Here is a 15501-nt window from a genome sequence, read left to right as displayed (position 1 = left end):
CACCTGGTACTGCAGTCTAACTGAAATAAATAAAATATATTAAAACTTTAAAAATAATCTATTGCTTTCCAAAGCTTCTCTTTACTGCACATAAGAACTCATTTCCAGACCAGATGCACTCCAGAACAATTCTAGGGCTATTCTCCCCCAGCCTGCCTTCTCATGGACAGAGATAAATTGCTTGGGAAGCAGAGATAAAATTGTCTCTTCCAGTTTGTATTTTTTTAATACATTGTTAGATAATACTTATTTGCTGCTTTCTGAGCAGTCCTACAGTAAATCACTGGCCACAGGAGTTTGCACTTGATAAATGAAAAATGCCAGAAAACACACTGCTCATAAATTTGGACTGGCATATGCTGAGGGTTCCCAGTGCAAAGGGGAAGTGCTATGAGAAAGAAAGGAATTAATTGATTCTCATGATGAGAAGGGCAGATGAGCAGTACAATTCAGTATACTGCTACTGCCCACCCATCTCAGCATACAGCTTTTTAATACACAGCTCCTTGTTCTTTCTCTTGATGTGGTTAATGACCTTGTAATTTTTATTTTTGTATTTTGGTACCAAGGGCAAATACATTATCTGAACGACAGATTTACTGCCTTCAGATGCCTGTGCTCATGCAAACCTGAAAAGGAAAGGGTACTAAACTGCAACATTAAAGAAAATACTTCAGTTTATCTGCAAATTCAACACAAATAGTTATTTACCAGTGATAAATTCTCCCCAGAAGAAATCCACAGGGAACTGAGACACCTAGCTTTGAAGAAAGCAGGGCAGAAAATAAAAGAAAAAGAAGTAGAGACAGAAGAGAAGCCAGCAGCAGCCTCAGGCCAGCTAACGCTCCCGCTGTCAGCCCAGTGCTCAGCAGTCAGCACAGATCTGCGCCGTGCTGTGACCGCCCCATCTGCGGTCGTCTAAATTGCTTTACATTTACATTCTGTCAGCTCTTTCCCTCCCTCTCAGCCCCTTTTTGCTCTTTAAGGTGACAGAATGTGTTACAGAGAGAAAAGGAATGAAACAGCCTCTGACAAAGAAGACAGCTAGGAAATATCCAAGGAAATTTTACTTCCTACGAAGATGCCAATTCACCTCGGATGACTTGTTTGTTCTGGGAATGTGCAACTTCTAACACAAGTGGGAGATGTTTCCCTGGATAGGGATGATACTCGAGCCCCTGCACAGCACAGGGGATGGGGAGACACATAGATCCCTGGGCAGCAGCAATCCACCATCTACCCATGTACTGGGCAACCTGGATATAGGCTGCAAAGCTGCCCTGCTGCAGCTGATAAGCAGCAAGATTAGAGAAGCAAACAGTGCAGCTGGCACAGCCCAGAGACTTGGCTTTGCCTCCGTGAGCATCACACTGCGCAGCGTTTTAAGACATGATCAAGTAATTCCAAGAGACACTCAATTTATTTGCTAATTGTAGTTAATTTCTAATTTCGGCATTGGTCTTTAGGCTGCTATAAACAAAATTGATAGCAATATAAATGTTACCATAGCTGTGTTACCTTAGCATTTTTACTGCTAATTATCTCAATCAACTTTTCTATAAACAGACATATTAAGTATTAAGAAGAACAAGTACTCACATCAGGGATAAATTACATGTGGAATGATAATGTTTGTGGTTTGTGCTACAATGATTTACTCGTGCTAATTATTAGCTATTCCTATACACCTGAGAGATGGCTGCCCTACTATGTAACTATTACATTATACTGATATAGAATATTTTTATTGCATGTAATATATTTACATTGCATAATATAAAGCAGTCAATTAGACACTGTATCCTATTTGTCGTGGAAAAAACAAGATGAGACACAGAGTGCCTTGTTTACCATGGCCTAAAGCTGTGCATTACCAAAGTTCTCTGAAGGCAGCTAAGGTACATGACTTTAAGAGGTTGTAAATCCCCATGCTCCCATTGTTGAATTGCTGCCAGACAAGAAGAAACTTGGTTGTACAGACTGCTACCATACAACTCATAGTGTTGTAGCAGCTATGTGTTTTATCCTTTTCCAAGAGCCAGTGGCACCTTCAGCAATCCTTTGCTGAAAGGAAAAAGCACTTGTTGGAAGCTGTAAGAAAGCAGTGAGAATCAGCTTTGCAATCTGCACGTGGTAGCAAGGTCCCCTCGGTTCTGCTGTGCCCAGCAGAGCATGTTACCTGGCCTTTCTACAGTGGTTTCTGCCAGAGGCAGTGCTTCAGAGGAGGATGTTCAGCACATCCTTGAGCTAGAAGTGGACTCTGATGTTTTATAGAAAAAGTGCTGAACTCCACCTGAGCAGCACTCCATAGGAATAACCTCTCAGATTTCAGACTTTCTTTTTCCGCATGAAGCCAACAGATGAGATGGAAAGAGATTTTAAAGCAGCTTAGATATCCATATCCATGTTTCATAATATCCCAGCGTGGGAATTCTTACAAGACAGGCATCTCAGGTTTTCTTCCGTTTTCAATGCGAAGCCTGTCAAAGATGGATGTCCTCCAGACCTCACACCCACCTCACGACTGGACTGGAAAAGATTTTCCTATCATGAAAGAATTTTCAAAGCTTTCGGAAATCTTGCCGACCTAAACTGTCAAGAATTACGTAAATGTTTTTCACTGGTAGGAATGCAGGCACTTCGTCATCCCTAAACCTCCTCTGCTCCCCCCAAATCCCAAAATGTTCTGCTAAATTGAACCAGTGATGATTTTGAGATGTTCTGTTCTGTGTTAAAAGCTTGTTTAGTATAAACGTATTTCAAACTGAAAGGTCAGTTTAAACCAAACCCCCACATTTTCATTGCAAAAATAGCAAAACCCAACATTTTGACAACATTAAGAGATGTACTTGCTCTGAATTAGAAATTTCGTCAAAATGCAGCCTTCTCCACAGGAGCATTTTTGTTTTAATTTATCAGCAGGAAATGCCCTGAAAATCTGTCCATTACATTTGAAGGAGGCCAGCAGGCTCTCAGCCCTTCTCAGCGCACAAATGGCCTGGAGATAAAGATGCCTTAAACCATTGCTGTAGATAAGGAGATCTGACAGTGTTTACACTGCAGTTCCTCAAGGTGAAAGAAGTCTGAGCACTTTCTGGTAACAGCTGTGGCACCTGAAGGGCAGAGGATGCAGTGTGGGCAAAACAGTCCTAACAGGTACAGCTTCTTAAATACCACTGTGTAACATAAAACCCATCTGTATGCAAAGGTATGGGAAAATGTCTGCCTTGATGAAGTCAAAGAAGCCTTTTAACATTAAAAACATGCATAGGAAGATGATGTTGTTTTGTTGGCCTCTCTCTGGTCAGCCATGCACCGACGAGGTCTACATCAGAAAGCATCCTTCAAATTAAATGTGAGCAGTGCCAATAAGGTCTTTGTTCACCCAATGTGCAGGAGCCCTCCAGTTATCCTCCACTCCTTAATGGATGTGTCAACTCTTCTAATGCACACTCTGGTAACAAAAAATTAGCATGAATATAGCACACTTATGGTTCTTGCATCTCTGTTATTGACAATTTACATAGCTTGCTGAAAATTGATATTTCAGAGTAATTTATAGCCTGACATTTTCTTTTTTCTAATGGGGTTTTATGGCTTTTCTTTCCTCTATGTATTCTCAGTGCTGACTAGAGTGTCACATTTAATCAGAAGTGCTAGATAAAGTGCTCTTTGTCTGCTTTTCAGTCCACACTGGAAGCTATCTGAAACTAGGAAGCTGTCATAATCAAACAGCTCATACGGAAAAATTAATCACATGGTCTCATGTTGTTCACTGACAGCATTTTTGTGATCAGCTTTAAAAACATCCATAATTACGGTTTAAAAAAGTCTCAACTCTTGGATCTCAGAATAGTCTGTGCTATTTAATGGGGCACTTACAGAGCAAGAAGTCTTTCCATGCTGGGACAGAACAGCTTACATCAGAAAGACTTTTGGCTGCCAAATAACAAAACTGAAAAAGGCAGAAATCACATCTCAAGATTCACAGATTATACGTTTCGTTCAAGATTACAGGATAAATATCTGACCGATGCTTGCACACGAAAGGACCCAAATGGGTCCTTCCTTGCTTGACTGATCACAACACTCTCTATCACAGCCTCTGACTTCGTGATTTCCACTCCTAACAGCAGTTTATAGATAACCTGCTAGTGGTGGATATATAGGGAGTGAGACAAGATCTCATGCATAAAAGCTATTTCTGTCCCCAGAATAGTCTTATACACGGATATGTAAACACCCAGTCCCTGCTGCTCCTGCTGCCTTGTGGAGCTGGGAACACACAGCAGCATTTGCAGACTGCTGATTTTGGAGGGCTGAATTCCATGCGGGGCACTCATGTTTTTTCCTGGCTCATGCAGTTTCCACAGCATAAACTTGAGCACAATTACTGAGGATAAAGTAGATGCAGTCATATAACTTCCGTGTGTTTGGCATCAGCATTATCTAATTACTGCTGTTATTATTTTGGTTGCCCCGGTATGAGTACTTGGAATCTGGCTGCTTTTGAAACTTATTTTCCAGGACACATTAGATCCTCTTGTAGAGTAACCTACCGTGAGCATTCATGGAAGGTTTAAAATGAAACTTTTTTTTCCATAGGAAAGTAAAAAATTCATTTCATAGACACTTGACTAACCTTTAGAATCTGTTAGAACCGATTGGAGTTTGACCTCTTTGTTTTATTCCCTCTGGGTTTTCTAATATATGCATGTGAGTTGCTTTTTGGGAAAAAGGCAGTGGGACTGTGATGATCTTGCAATGAGACATTCAACTGATGAACATTTTAAAAATCTCTCTGGTGGTTCTTCAAGGAGCAAATTTAGAGAGCGTCCTTGGAATATTCTTAGAGGTGATACAGGCCCTCATGCCAGCTAAGATCCCAGGTGTGACAGCACTGAGAAGTTAAAACCCTCCCACTAACCCTCTTATAGAAGAGAAATAGATGAGTGTGAAGAAATTGAAACATGTTCCAGAGAAACTCACACTCAGCAACTGCTATCTTGCTGCAAAGATAAATTTTGTGTGTAAAGAATGAAGTCTGATAATTTAACGTGCTGGCTGCAATGGGAGTGAGAAGATAGGATTTAAAATTATATTAAAATGTCCCATTATACTTTAAGCACTAATCCGATCTTCTTAAATCCACATTTTGCACAATTTTGCAAAGGATACTGCACCTTTGACACAGGCCTGTCTGGGGAAGAAGCTGATGCTTCTCTGTGCAGAATTCCCTCCTGTAAAACACTACAGACTTTCTGCACCGCCTTGGTGACGGTGGATGGAAATGGCAAAAAAAACCTTCAGAGAAACGAGCTGGTGATGGGTGGACACAGCAGTGCCGCGCTGCATAGGCCGTGCCTTGGGTACAGACTTCAACTAAGCACTGACTGGGATTTCAAAGACTAAAATAACATCTCACATGGAGAAGATGATCTGTTATTGCCACTTAAGGAGCAAAATGTTGTGAGATGGAAGCTGCTGTTAAGTTTCCTGCTGCAAAGCAGGCAGCCTCACAGGCCAGGGCTGCGGGAAATGCTGGCACGCTGTGCTGCCAGCTGTAGGTATGGCTGTTTTTGTGCCACCAAGCTTGTTGACATAATGGCTTACGGATGGCATTAAGGTCTGACAGGAGAAGAAGCACTGAGGGATGGGACTGGGGAAAGGACAGTCTATCCAAGGGCAAGTTTTTAATTTTCAAACACCTCTTTTCCTTAGCAAATGGATGAATGTTGGCACCTCAGAGTGCTCCAGGAGATGTTAACAGTCCCTATCACATAACTAACAGGCACAGGAGATTGCTTTGAGATATACCCTTAAGCTGCACGGCCCAGTGATAACTACTCTGCTTTCTCTGAATGCTCCTCGGCTCTGAAAGAGGCTGCAGATGTCTGCTGGTGATACCAGATAATGTCATTTTCTGCAGCCCCAAACATTTTTGCTTGCACAAAGCAAATGCAGTTGGGTGTCTCCAGTTTAGTTTGGTAATTGTCTGAGCCAGATGCTCCTCATCATATATTCTTTCAGAATACACTTGATGAAAATAATTTTCTGCATTTTTACAAATTTTCTCAACTTTTTTTTCCCAAATCAATAGAACCACTGTCAGTCATTTCTGCAAATCTGTCAGTGCAGACACTGTTTGCACAGTAACTGTTAAAATCCAACCAATTGGCCTCAGAATAACACAATCCACGTGGGATTCATGAAACAGCATTACAGACCAGCCAGTCATCCTTGCTCCTCACGTCTCATTTGTGTGATTGCTTTAGGTTGCTCCTCTCATTTATCTCAAAAGACCCAAAAGACAAAAATCTCCCTCAAAATTAAAGTCTCAGCAAAGGATAAAGGCATACATTAAGCTTACATCAGAAAATCTGCAGCTGAGCTCCTGCTGCATTTAAATTCTTAAGGAAATACCTGTTCTGCCACACTCCCAGCTTTACCAACTGCAGCCCAAACACCAAACAATGCTGACTGAAAAGCTTCAGAAGCTTTTCAAGAAAGAAAAGCAGTGTACAACACCGTCTGAAGTCCAGCGCTCATGTGGACACTGCTGAAAAGAGGCTCAAGACAAGATCAGCTGAGCATTACATAGATTTCAAATCTAAACTCAGAAATTAAAAAAAGAAAAAATTCTATCCCAATTCCAGAGTCAAACATATCAGGGCAGGTGGCAGCTGAACTCAGAACCAGAGCACAGTGGTTATGACTGGAGGACACCTGCTCCAACCCCCAGCTCAAGCAAGGTTAACCACAGCAGGCTGCCCCGACCACATCCAGACTTTGAATATCTCGAGGATGGAAACTCCACAACCTCTCTGGGCAATCTCTCATCATTCTGATTTCAATTCACTTTCTTCAGAACGGCAAATGGAATGGTTTCCACATTACTTAGGATGCCCAAGCTGGTACATCTGGGAGATAAACTACTTTTAACCTTGCAGTAAGGGCAGACAGCAAGCGCATTACTCAGAGGTGCCTTTTCTGACAAAGGCATTAGCCAAAAAGTAGGCAGAACCTCTACTAACATCACACTTCAATCATTACCTGAGCTAACTCAGGATGAAAGCAAGAGGCAGGAGTTCAACTTTTGGTTTATTTTTAAATGAAAGACAGTTCTCAGTCTTCTTGTGTAATATCATTAGTTCCCATTTCCATTCTTTTGCTGAAGGAATAATACTTACTGTACACTGAACCTCCAGTAAAAAGCCTGAGAAATGATAAAATGCTTCCTGGCACTTCAGCTCAGACCACAGGGAGGAAGAAAAGACAAAGTGGAATTTATTGATGCTTCCATTAGAATAAAGTCATTCTTGAATAAAGAAAATATTTAAACAGACTGCCTAATGAAGTGATCACAAAGGGTCCTTTCAAAGGAGCCTAAGTGGAGTCGTCATCATTTGTTTCCTCTTTCCACAACAGCCCCTTAAATGATCTTTGCATATTGTCTGCACTAAATCCTGCAGGCTTGCTATTTTATTTTAAATAAAAAAGCTTTTAGGCTGCAAGGGATTCATTCAGGAAGAGCTATTATGCATATTGTGACTTTGCTGCAGAGCCAAGGGATTTTCTATGTGCTCATTAGATCTTACTTTGTTCCAAAACAATTTTTTACAATGCAAATTTTAGCATGCCGATCTACTCAGAATAATACATTCAAACAAAGGCTATTACAAGCAAAAGCTTTCTCTAATGCAGAAACACTACAAACTCAGATTAATTACTAATATTTTAGACCCTGAAGTCATCTGGGTTGTCAGTCTGAATACAGCTTTGAATGTGGTTATGAGAAGCCACAGAGATTCAGTGTTCCCAATAGGCACAAAGAAATGCCGTGGGATTTCTTTGACCCCTCACAGGGCTCAGAGGCCACGTTATGAAGCCATCACAGATGAGGCACACCTGCCAGCTGGCCTCTGGGTGGCTGATACACAGTGGTTGATTTGTTCAAGTGCTGGACCTGAAGTGGAGAGGCCTCGCCAGCAGAGGTGCTCATTCACCAGGACGCACAGTGGAAGCCTCTGAGATGAGAGGTGCGAGTTCTCCATCAGTTCTGCTACGTCACCATCTCCAGAGAAGTGCCAATGTAAAAAGAGGAAGGAAAGCGTGACAAACATCACTTGAAAAAATGGCAGAATGGAGCAGAAGCGACCCAGTGAGTTCTGACACTGGATTTTCAGTGCTCGGGGAGCCGTGCCAGTTTGTGTCTCTTGGGAATGCTCTTTAAATTCAAGTTTGTCAGATGTGACCCGCAGAGTTATTGATGGTGCAGGGTGCACTCTTGTTTTTCAAAGCATTAATTCTATCTTGTTCCTCCTCTATGACCTTCCCAAGGGAGCAGTTGTAGGAACACAGAACAATGAATATTATCATCTAGGAGATATACCTGATAGTCATTCTTAATAGTTCTATAAATCTCACTAAGTCTTAGTACTTCAAGTGCACAGCAGAGATAATACAGCCGTAAGGAATAGCACGAACCCATCTCTCATAAGTACAGAAAACGGCCAGCCTGGTGACACTACATTAAAGCATTCTCTCTTTTACTCTGATTAGCAGAACTCACACTGGAGATAGAATATTTTTTACCAAAAATCGATCTCTATGAGGATAATTAATAAAAAAGAAGTGAGCAATGCAAAAAAAAAAAAATAATAATAATAATAAAAAGCAGCAGTAGACAAATCATTTTGGACATTCCAGTCATCCTTTCCTATCTTCCCATCCTAAATCAATTCAGCAAGCTGAAGATGTAACATGTATTTAAAAACAACTACACAAATCATCACCTGCATATAATGGACAAGTTCATCTGCTGGAAATTGGCACCTGCTCACTAAACCAATACATGACTACTGAATTCAGATGATGTCATCTTTCATACAATAAATGCCAAATTCTTATTAAACATAAAATGCGGATGTGAGCATGACCTTCACTGGGAATGCTTATTTACTTCAGCTGAGAAACCCGCGATTAAGATTCTCTTCCCACGAAAGACATAAAGCTCCCAGTGCTATCAGAAGGCGCAGGAGGAGAGTTGCCCCAAAACAACTGGAATAGGATAACTTGTGCAGAGAAAGTCAGAGCTCAAAGTCAAACACTGAAAGACCTCTCTGAAGTTTGAAAGCAGTGCCTCTGTGTTACATTCCCTCCCAGCCAGGCCCTGCTACGCTTGGCTGCCAAAAACAAAAATGCCAAAAAGCACGTGATGGTTACAACACACTTTGAATCCATCTTTCTGAATAAAGGACAGTGCAGGTCTGGAACAATTTTTGGATACGTTGGAGGAAAGGCACAGAGAAGATGAATGTTAGCGGAAGCACTATTATGTCCTACTCATTCATTCTGCTTATATGCTTTATTGCTGCTATTAATGAACAGATAATAGCATCAATCACAGGCTGTAAAGTGACTGACAAACCGAGCTATTTCATCTGAACAGAATGCTTCACACATCGCCTAAGGAGCTGGTAAAGGAATGAGACGTGGGTAAAAGGCAAAAGAAAAATCTTGTTTGAGTATCTGCCAGACAATTCTCTGAAGAGTATCCAAATTTTGGGACTGCAAAGGACCCTTCTAGATTCCATGGCTCTCCAGGGAAACCTGAAGTGAGGTACATCTATCTCCAGCCACAGCCTTGTATTGGCTCATGTCATTTCAGTTCCTCAAGACTAGTTATTCCCAGTCACAAAGATCTAGGCTTGTTCAGTTGACAAATATTTTGTTTGGAGGATTCCTCATTTCTGGATTTTGTTTTTATTTTTTGTTTTCTCACATGATGAAACCAACCGAAAGACGTTGACTGTGACTTGTAAGACTAGCTAGGTGTGTTTTTATTACCTTAAACTAAACAGGACACAGTCCATCAAGCATGAGAATGTGAAAATACACATTTGGCAGTATTTTTCCCAAGAGCTAAAAGTGTCATCACAATCATACACTGTAAATATTGGCTTCAGCTTATTGGGAAGGTAGTGTCCTGTATTATTAAAGTTTTGAGCGTATAAGGAATGTTCTTTGTTTGCAAGAGATTTCTAAAAGTTGAATATTTAGAGATACAGATACGGTTTCAAGAAAGCGCTGGGCAACTCAAAACAGGGAAAAAAGTCATTTCAGATGAAGCAAAATATTTTAGTTCAACATCAGAAAATATCTATTTTTGAGAACATAATTAAAAAAAAAAAAGTATTCTCCTTTATCAATGGATAACCTTAGATATGAAATATCCTTGGCCAAACATGTATTCTCTTGTCCCCCAGAAAACTGTTTGGAAAATTACTGTCCCACTGCAGACTCAAAGAACAATAACTGACTACTAAGAAAACACTGATGTTTATCTTTCGGCTATAAACACAACTCTTCACTGCTAGGCTAGGAACTTAAATACCAATCTTCTGTTCGGAGCAGATTTCTAAAAAACCTTCAGTTAGAGACAGTCTTGAAAATAAACAATGCAGAAGAAAGCCCCGTGCTTCAGACCAAGTCCACATTCTCCCCTTTGGATTCATTACTTCTTGCTTAGCCAAAGAGAAAGGTAAGCTATGGCTAAATTTATCTCCTGTTCTTCATCCTTGTATCGGACTGCCTCACGCTGGGCCACGTGGTGACATTTATCACACTGAGCATCAACAGAATCTCCATCCTGGCCCTTGGAGACAACTGTAAGACACAGCTCAGCAGAGGTTAGAAACATTTTGTATCGTCATTCCTTGCTTTTATGCAAGGACTTTTGTCCTGACACCTGAAAGTGATTTGCAGACACCCACTGTAAGCAGCGAGGAAAGCATCCCAATCAAGCACACTAGGAAAGGAAAAGGGTTGTTTTTTGTGCCACCCCTTGATGACTCTGTACCTACCAAAATCCAATGCCTCTGTGACTTTCTTGGCATGGATAAGATTAGAGGAATTTGGACATCTTGCAGTTAATGATCTACAGCAGTTTAAGTTCTCAGCTGATAAAGTTTTACTCCAAAATATACACTTCCTGGAGAATGGTAGCAGTCATTAAATAGTACTCTGCTTCATCAAATCTTGAATTTCCAAGAGCTGACAGGTGCCACAGGTTTAAGTAATTCCTTCATGGCACAGCTGATGGGTTTTACCCCACTGGGTCACAAGTGCTCTTCATTTATCAAGCTCTGGGTTTTATCCAAATATTTGTTTGTGGAGGATTTGCTGGAAAGTATTTGGGCTGCCAAATAAATAAGGAAGAGCCTTCCCTACTATCCTTTTTCAAGCCAAAGACAGTTCACTGTTAAAAAACCTTTTCTGGTAAAATGAGATAGATGATGAAAAACAATTACATGGGCTGCATTGCTTTGCCTATCATCTACAAGAAAATTTGGAAAAAAAAAAAAAATATAGCTCTACATCATTTTTATGAAGGCACTGCTCTGGACTTTCAGTTCATTTAATTTTGCCCTGGAGCATCTTTGCTGTGAGCAACATGGAATACAATCCACTTGTCTGTCCAAATGCCTCTGAATAATCTCTTTCCATCTTCTCTCAGAGCCAGGCTGTCACAGGCTGGTAATACCTTCACAAAGATGTAATAAGACAAAAGCAATAAACACAGCTGAGACCCTCAGGGATTTCTTTGCTTTCTCTAACTACGGTGTCCAGTGTATCAAAACCCTGCCTTCTTGCCCTGTGTCAATGTTTACATGCTCTGCTGCTCCTGCTGTGTGCGTTTTCAGAGGAATTCCAGTCTTATCATCTGTTTTGTCAGCTGATGGCAACAACTATTTTGGTTTTCCCATTTCTCCTGTCACTGCAACCTTCTGCCAACCAACGGTGGTCACAGCCTCCGCTCTGCAACTGAACTATGCCAAGTAATTCCATTACTATCTGAAGGACACTATGCTCAGAACAGAGTGATGAGGATACCCTGCATCATTACAGAGGAGAGGGCTTTGTGGCTGCCTGTGGCACGTCCCTGAGGCAAAGCTGTGGGTTACATGGTTTGATCTGACTGGGCTGGGGGAGACCCTGATGCAGTCAGGCTGTTGTCAGGCTCTTCAGTGTTAACAGGAGCTAAAAAAACCTTTTAACTCTGAGTCAAATAAGTAAGTGTGCTTCTGAAAGCACCCCTGAGAAGACCTACTGAAGAACCTGTTATCTTTCCTATTTATGCAATTTTCATAGCAGAACTGTACATCACACTTACCTCATTAGCAGCCATCACCTCGGGCAGTACATACAGTGTGGGTGGGTTTTCCTTTTTCTGATTACCTAGGAAGTCTTGCTGCCTCTAATTTTCCTTCAATCTCATGAATTGCCACTGCAATCTTTACAGCTACAGAAGCTTGGAATGTAATGCTCTACACCAGTATAATAACCAATATGACAATTTAATACCTAGTAAACTTTATGAAGAAAGTGGCACGCTTCTAAGCAGTGCCTCTTGGTAATGAAGTCTGGCCAAAGATGCCTGAGGTAGAAAAGCTCCATGTCTGTGCGGAGCCACCTAGAGTACATGCTGATTCTTAGGGCCCTCATCAGCAACCTCACAAAACCAGAGAGCACAATCTGGTTGCCCAGCCCAATTTGGCAAGGCTGTAGCAATGTATCCACCAATGAATTATTAATCCTTTTCACAATGGACAAAACACAATGAATCACAGTGAGGAGGCAAGCGGAACTCCTCTAATTGTCTAGTCAATAGGTTTGGGTTGGATGAACTTTCCAAACTCTCCTTTTCATCATAACAGCGAGGCTGGAAAAAGCACAGAATGTCTCACCTTTGGATTTCATTTTAACTGAAAATACTGTAACCCATCCCCAAGGTGAAATCAGCACTCTTAAAAAAACTTAACTTCATTTTGGAGAATTGTGTCCTCCTTTCACTGCCATGAGCAGCCTATAGCAGACCCAATCAAGCAGTCATTATGTACTAAAAGAGTAAGGAAGAAAAATGATTTAAGTGAATAAAAAGAGGATGGGTCACAATAGCAGCAATGACTTTGTAGGGTTATTTCTCACACCTGAAAGCCTGCTAACACACAAGTACCCCAGCCACAAGGGAATTATACAAATCTTTTGTGCAAGTAAATTTTCCATTATGCACTTAGTCTGATGCACTGTAACAATTTGTTTCTTTTCACAAAACTGTAAGGAATGTTTCCAATAGAACTTCAAGAGTCAGAGCGGGTGAAAGGCTTCCTTGCCTTTCCTTGCCTGTGAAAATGCCCATGCTTCAATTGTCAGTGCCTCTCTACACATAAAGCTGCCTAAGTGCCTAACGTTCCCCTTTTGATGCCTTGTAGGACACACGCCCTAAATCCATCATTGGCACACAATCTGTATCCCCTGCTACCTTTGCTTTTTTCCTCCAATACCTTTCATACAACAAATGACTTAATTGTACTTTCAGCTTAGCTGCTGTAAATTTACAATAAAGTAATTGACTTGAGTGAAGTTAGTCTGAAACTATCTGAGCCTAAAGGCAGAGTGATGGATCTCTGCAATCATCTCCTACTTAATCAAAACACAATTCAACCTAACTGTGATTACATGATTTCAAATGAGGAGGAAGCCTTCATCTTTTGTTTTGATAAATTTTGAGTCCTTTATACACTCGAGGATGGTGTTTAATCAGTGAAGGGCATCCTGAGTCTGATCCAGGACAGAAATAAAAAAATAATCACAGCAACAGCACTTAATGAATGTGATCTTTGATGAACAACTTTGGCTGACGTGTTGAGCGTAGCAAAAGTAGGCTAAGTTGGCAAAAGATGAACTCATCAACAAAAGCAAAATACCCGTCTTGTTGCACTTCTCTGATACTGCACAACTTGTACAAGTTACCGCACAAGAAACAGTTTTTAAAAGAATTTACAACCATTTTGTATTCAGAATAAATTCCCTTGCTGAAATGACATTAAGCTGCCGACAAAATATACAAAGGAAAGCTGGTTTCATATATTCATGACTTAGAAGGTTTCAAAAGCATTGCAAACATTAATATCAAACCATGACTACTTCTAATAGAAACTATGAAAGAAGTCAAAATAAAACATGTTTTCTAAAGCAAGAAGCTGAAAAAACATATCTAAGAATGATAAAGAGACTGCAGAAAATTCAGGTACTGATTTCACGGATATTAACTATGCATAATATACAAATGTAAGAAGATGGTATAACATTGTGGGTAGGACATTTTCATGAGAAGGGGATCTTGCTTGAATCCTTTGTTCTACCAAAACCTGAGGAAGTATTTGAGTAGTTAACCCCACCACCTCCATGTACTTATATGTAAAGGGCAAATAATGAAACTGCCTTCTCTTAAAAACAGGAGGCTCTGAAGAGAGAAATAACATATAGAAATGAAATACTTTGCTTTTTTGGTCATTGAAATGGCACGGATTTTTTAAAATACTGACTGCCAGCTTCCATTTTTTTTCCCCATTCCATATTTTTTCCTAATATGTGGCATGTTATATTGTAATCACTGCCTTTTGTCAGATAGATCTTCACAGGCATAGGGGCATATGCCAATAAATGCATGTAATTCTCATAATTCAGCCTTAACTGAAGTGCCATTGTATGAAATGGTTACGACTCCCAGCAATTTGAACAGAACACATCTTAGGACAAACCAGCATTTTATGTCAGCAATAGATGACATCTACACAAAGAATTAAGTATACTGCGTCTCTCTAAGTGTCTGACCTTCAAGGACTGTAATTTAAACTGTTTATAAATACAGCTTTTATGGCCTTCACCATTTTCAGCCATCTGCAGCCCCAGAACAGGACTTGCCTGAACTGGGGGAGGATCAGCTCCCCTCTTGTGCAATGAGGTACTGCAGCCCTGCTTTCTCAATGTTTCTCCACATCAAAATGATAAAGGAGAGCAGTTCTGGGAGAGAATATGGGTAGAAAGGAGGAGATTCACTGAAGTTTGGAGGAGAAGGCATTCAGTCACTGGCTTCTCCTGCCTCTTTGCAACACTTGAGAGAACCATTTGGTTCCCCCGCTGCTAGATGGTCCCCTGGGTGCCAGTTTCCTCTATGTTATGACATGCTGGCCCAGCTGCTGCTATGAGAAAATAGAACTACAAGCACAGAAGCACTGGAGGTGCTTGGCTGTCCCACACTGAGGGGATCAGCAGCACCGGCACTCTTGCAGGTAATGCCCTCAGTTCAAAAGAAACAAAATCCATTTTCATCAGTTGCAATACAGAAGCTGAATCTATAAACATAAAGCATCTGCTTCCTGAAAGTGAAAGAGAAGAAAAAACAAGAGAAATGTCATAGCTTTAAAATGATAAAAGTCCTTGTAAGAGTAATGTATTGTATTTGTTGAAAAGCCATGTAGCATCGTTTGTCAGTTATGAAATTTTAAAGTGAGGATCAAAAGGCACAGAGGATGGAGTACGTGCACAACACTGCTCTATTTCTCTTTGTTGAATATCAGTGTGACAACCACACTGCTGCCAAACAAACGCCTGGCATTGACAGGTGGTGGCGAATAACCCTGCTGCATGGAACTG

General features: G+C 40.8%; 1 protein-coding gene across 8 annotated transcripts in view; it reads right to left on the bottom strand.

Annotated features, from left to right (window-relative positions):
• The window catches only part of GALNT9 (polypeptide N-acetylgalactosaminyltransferase 9), a 471542-nt gene that overhangs the window by 21373 nt on the left and 434668 nt on the right, over nucleotides 1-15501 (bottom strand). The window lies entirely within an intron of this gene.

Source organism: Meleagris gallopavo, chromosome 17 (genome assembly GCF_905368555.1).
Source record: "Meleagris gallopavo chromosome 17, MGAL_WU_HG_1.1, whole genome shotgun sequence".
Taxonomy (NCBI): Eukaryota; Metazoa; Chordata; class Aves; order Galliformes; family Phasianidae; genus Meleagris; species Meleagris gallopavo.
The sequence above is the reverse complement of the archived record's forward strand: the minus strand, read 5'-3'. Positions and strand labels throughout refer to the sequence as shown.